Source organism: Octopus bimaculoides, chromosome 3, assembly GCF_046866305.1.
Source record: "Octopus bimaculoides isolate indiv1 chromosome 3, ASM4686630v1, whole genome shotgun sequence".
Classification (NCBI taxonomy): Eukaryota; Metazoa; Mollusca; class Cephalopoda; order Octopoda; family Octopodidae; genus Octopus; species Octopus bimaculoides.
The window spans coordinates 56,808,803-56,814,802 of NC_142930.1; positions in this window are offsets into that span (position 1 = coordinate 56,808,803).

Consider the following 6,000-nt stretch of genomic DNA (forward strand, 5'->3'; position numbering starts at 1 on the left):
ATAATTATGAAAGTACCCATATTCACTCTGTGTGTGTGTGTGTGTGTGTGTGTGTGTGTGTGTGTGTGTGTGTGTGTGTTAATTTTAATATTACCGGTATCATAAAGGTAATAGAATTGTTAGCAGGCTGGGCAAAATGCTTAGCAGTATTTTGTCTGCTTTACATTCTGTGTTCAAATTTTGTTGAGGTTGACTTGACCTTTTTTTCCTTTTAGGATCAATTAAAGAAGTAGCAGTTGAGTGCTGGAGTCAATGTAATCAACTTACCCAGTTCCAGAAAGCAATTGATAAACTCATTACATACTTTTCAGGTTGATCGACACCAACTGTTGACAACATGATTTTACACAGGAAAGAAAGGGGGATCCTTTGAAATATAAAAGTAATCCAGAAGGTGAAAGGTTGTTACAAAATACTATTTAGTTGTCTGTGCCATGAGAGTGAAAGATGAGGAGAGAATTTGGTGGATATCAGTCAAGGTTGTGAAGGTTGAAAAATGGTGATAGTAAGAATGGCTATAAGAGAGAATTAGAGGTAGTGGGGGAGGAAGTTTCAGCTTGAAGCAAATCTCAACAGAGAATGTGTTGAGTCAAAAGAATGTCAGGGAGATGTGCTTAAGATTTCAAGGAAGTTAGCAAAACGGAGATGCAATGTGATAGGCGTAGCTGTCTGAAGGAAGAATAGGGGCAAAAAATACTATGGATTCATATACAATTAAGGTAAAATAAAAGGGATATTTAGAGAGGTAGATGAATGAGGAGAATGAATAGGATGACAAAGAGAGCAGTCCAATTCCAGAACCATCAGACTAATACCTTTTCAGGTCACTTTCCAGCAGTCTGGAAGATGTTTCATCCAACAATAACATGAAACTGCAAATGTGACTCAATGAATTCTTTGAGTCATGACCCAGTAATTTCTACTATCAAAGTATTGACAAGCTAGTGGAATGTTAGAAAGAAGATGGGAACAATGAAGGAAAATATATTATTCAATGATTTGTTAGAATTGTTGGTGAAAAATTAGAATTAGAATAAACAGAAAAAAAAGTTATCTAACAACCCTCTATTTAACGCTTATTTATTCCTCCTGTTTTACTTTGTTTTTCACACATTCTTAATTCTACTCTTGCAGTCTTTGAAGTTTTTCGTTTTAATTTCTCATCCAATTAACTTATCATCTTGCAGCACTCCTACAAACTCATATCTCTTATTATTCTTCAGTAATCTATTAATATTAACTTGTGGTAGTTTTATACCGTCAGAGCTTTTCGAGCGTGGCCATTTTCGTGCGGGTGACACGTAAAAGCACCCACTACACTCTCTGAGTGGTTGGCGTTAGGAAGGGCATCCAGCTGTAGAAACTCTGCCAAATTAGACTGGAGCCTGGTGTTGCCATCCGGTTTCACCAGTCCTCAGTCAAATCGTCCAACCCATGCTAGCATGGAAAGCGGACGTTAAACGATGATGATGATGATGATGATGAGAGCTTATCAGTCAACCTCCCTTCATTATTAACACTGCACACTTATTTATCCCACACTGCATTCCAGTATTCTTGTTGAATACTATTACTGTTTGAATTAGAGAACACAGATCTTTTTCATTTTTTTGTATATAGTTCAACGTCATCCATATAAAGCAGGTAATTTATTTTCACCTTGCTTTTGGTAAACTAATTGGCAGGCATAGGTTTTCTCAGTATACATCTTAGAGGAATAAATGTGAGTCCACTTGGAATATCTCAGTATATATTTTCACATTACCTAATGATTCATTTGCACATGTTAGTCCTACATCTCACACACTCATTGCTTTTTCCAAGAAATTGTTTATCTTCTTGTAGACTCTGAGTGTCCTCAGCCACTCCAAGAGCAAGTACCACAAAACTTCTTGTAGTCTATCTATCCAACAGCTAAATTATCTTTTCTTAATTACATATCACTTAGCATCCTACTATTCATATACAGTTGATCATGTGTCCTCCTTGACATCTTTCTGCATCCCTTTTGCTCCTCTAGTAAGACATTCTCCTTCTCCAGAAAGTGATATATTTCATCTGCTATGAGACCAGTTAATAATTTCCAGTCACTAACTATGTTAATTCCTTAAACATCTTTAATTTCTTCAACAATGGCGCAGGAGTGGCAATGTGGTAAGTAGCTTGCTTACCAACCACATGGTTCCGGGTTCAGTCCCACTGCATGGCACCTTGGGCAAGTGTCTTCTACTGTAGTCTCGGGTCAACCAAAGCCTTGCGAGTGGATTTGGTAGATGGAAACTGAAAGAAGCCATCGTATATATGTATATATATATATGTGTGTGTGTATATATATATATATATATATATATATATATATATATATGTATGTGTGTTTGTGTGTCTGTGTTTGTCCCCCCCACCATCACTTGACAACTGATGCTGGTGTGTTTACGTCCCTGTAACTTAGCGGTTCGGCAAAAAGAGAGCAATAGAATAAGTTCTAGGCTACAAAGAATAAGTCCTGGGGTCGATTTTCTCGACTAAAGGCAACGCTCCAGCATGGCCACAGTCAAATGACTGAAACAAGTAAAAGAGTGAAAGAGTAAAAGAGTAATGTTTGTACATTTCATAATGATTTATCTTTAGCCACTTTATCAAGTACAGTGATGGTTAAGCTTGCTTATGAGGTCAGAATAAGCCTGATAAATGTCGAGGATTTCTTGAAAAATAAAGATATTAACGCCATCATTTTCTCTTGTGTCACGTATATTCCTGGCTAGCAATTCAAAGCACCACCATGCATTATACATTTTAATGCAAACCAGCCTATCTACAAAATGTCTGGTGTCACAATTCTGAAATCAGAACATTTGGAAAGACAAGTTCCATAGACTTGACAGAGTTAGCTAAGGCTATATATATATATATCTGAAAATTGAGAATGAAATGCTATTGGTCATAAAAACATTGATAATGACAATGACGGTGACGGCAGTGGTGGTGGCGGTGGTGGTGGTGGCGGTAGTAGTGGTGCTGGTGCTGGTGGTTTTGGTGCTGGTGGTTTTGGAGGTGGTGGTGGTGGTGGTGGTGGTGGTTTTGGTGGTGGTGGTGGTTTTGATGGTGGTGGTGTTGGTGGTTTTGGAGGTGGTGGTGTTGGTGGTTTTGGTGGTGGTAGTGGTGGTGGCGGTAGTAGTGGTGCTGGTGCTGGTGGTTTTGGTACTGGTGGTTTTGGAGGTGGTGGTTTTGGTGGTGGTGGTGGGGTGGGGGGGGGGTGGGGGGGTTTTGGTGGTGGTGTTGGTGGTTTTGGTGGTGGTGGTTTTGGTGGTGGTGGTGGTGGTGGTGGTGGTTGTTTTGGTGGTGGTGGTGGTGGTGGTGGTGGTTTTGGTGGTTTTGGTGGTGGTGGTGGTTTTGGTGGTGGTGGTTTTGGTGGTGGTGATGGTGGTGGTGGTGGTGGTGGTGGTGGTGGTGGTTTGGTGTTAGTGGTGGTGATGGTGGTGGTGGTTTTGGTGATGGTGATGGTGGTGGTGACGATAATGATGAGGATGATGGAAATACTCATTCCATTGGCTTCATGTTATGTTCCATGGAATGAACCATTAAAAGAACTCTAACGTGAATGATAATAATGGTATTATGAGATTTTTACACTTGCATCTGTTTGAACTCACAATTATTTATTGATTGCAACTGAGAGTTCATGGTTTTATCTTTACAACCTGCATTTCAAAACAGTCAACAGAGGAAAGTTGAAAATTCCAGCCTATAAAAACCGTTTTAGGAATAATGATGCGGAAATTTTAATAAACTACACACTACCCTAACTTCCCCACCCCTAAAATAGTTTAATTTAGAATAATGATGATGACGATGATAATGATGATGATGATGATAACAACGACGATGACGACGATGATGATGATGACGACAACGATGACAACAATAATGATGATGACAAAACAATAATAATAGAAGCAGAAGAAGAAGACAATAATAACTAAAAAAACCTTCATTCTTTCTTTTTTCAATTGAAAAATTATCATCAAATACTTGTACAGTGACAGCGTCAATATCTTTGATGTTTTGTTTCTTTTCTTACATTAAGCTATACGTAAGGTGTTTTAAACTAATGATTTACATTTAAATAGCAAATAATTAACATTATTTAGTATATAACTAACCACGCAGGCAAAATATGCTATCTCTACAACTACAATACACAGAAAGAAATATCTCATTTAATTTGATTTCAATTAGTTTGTCTCAGTATTCCTGCAGTCCAAAATTAGTTTGGTTCTCAGAGACTTGGATGTTTATCAGCTTTGTTTAATTGGAAATTAATTATGTGCAAAAGGAAAGTGATAAATAAATAAAAGAAGAAAAATATTTTCTTGCATTTTCTTCTCTCCCCACCCAGCAGTTATATTTTATTTATCTATTTTTTTTCTTTTTTTTTTTTGTCAGAACAGGAGGTTTAAGGTTATCAGAGGTATTTAGGAAAAATAATAATACTAATAAATAAACAAAAAAAATCAATCAATAATTTCTTTGTAAGATGGATTTTATTGGCAAGCATTTGGACACTCGTTCGGAGCATTACATTGAAGGGAGAACATAAAGACAGAGAATGGGTTTAAACTGGACGAAACTTTACTGTTTAAATAAATCAATCAGTTCATTTTCAGTGAAGAGAAAAGAGAAGTCCCTGGGTACAGGATATTTACGATGGAGTATGAGTCAAAGTTTCAATACTGATCTCAAATAAACTGAGGATAAAAGGAGTGAATGAATACAATGTTGGCTGTATGGGGAAAAAAGAATATACAATTTGATGAGAAAATTGCTAAAGCAAAGCCAAATAATGCTGAACAAAAGGGGAGAAGATAAACAGTTATAGATAGACAGCGATATATAGAGAAAACAAGAGAGAAAGAGGAGGTGATTATGAAATGAATGAAGAGAAAAATGGAAATTGAACAACGAGTATGTACTATTATTAGTACTATTTTATCTCTCAAGATTCTCTTGTGCCACATTCTTGGAATAGAATCTGTTAATTCACTCCAAGACTTCTTTTAACTGTAGTTAAGCTTCAAAATAAAAATAGCTTGTATACTTATTTCTGTAGGAATATTAAGGAGATATTTTGAGTAAAAGGTCTCAACAGACTCGACGGAGCATTGGGTAAACAGAAATTTATTAAACAGGAAGCTTATAGAAAGGGCAATGATTATGATGGGGATAAAATTCCAGAATCTAGTAATTTATAAATATGATTTGCTTTTTACTCAGCAAGATATGTCAGTAATGGTGTATTCTTAGAGAATAAACTAGCTTACATGAAATCGATTTTTAAATTATACAACAGAAATTCCATTTAACACACATACGCATTTTGTTTTAATGTTACTTAGAAGATTTACAGCTTCCTTATGCACGACTTATTGTATGTTGCTAAAATTAAACGCCTCGTTTCTACCTCTTTTACTTAATCTACAACTGCAGGGGATGGAGTTCTGTGGTACTATACTAAATGGCTGTGCGTGTGTGTGTGTGCGTGTATGTGTGTGTGTGAAAGGAGCAAGCCTATCCATATAAAATATATTTTGACTGAAGTGAATGAAGAGAATTTCAGTCTAGCTTAACTGTGCATACAAACACACACACACACATATATGTACACATATTATATGCAAATGCATATGCAAACACATACATATACACACACACAGATACACACACGCACATACATATATGAAACCAGACATACACATTTCTTCATTGCCATATACTAATGCTAATAACGATATTCTCAATGCTGTTATCTAGGATAAAAGCACTCTTATGTGTATGTACACTGAACCAGGGCTCACATGTTCTTGTACACATAGATTCACATACATGGTGGTCATGATGGTGAATAGTTGTTGCCAGTTTAAAGCAGTACAGACCAGTTTTCTTTTATTCTTTATTTTTGTAACGTATGTGCTTGTATAGCTTTTACAACATTGACTATGAGTG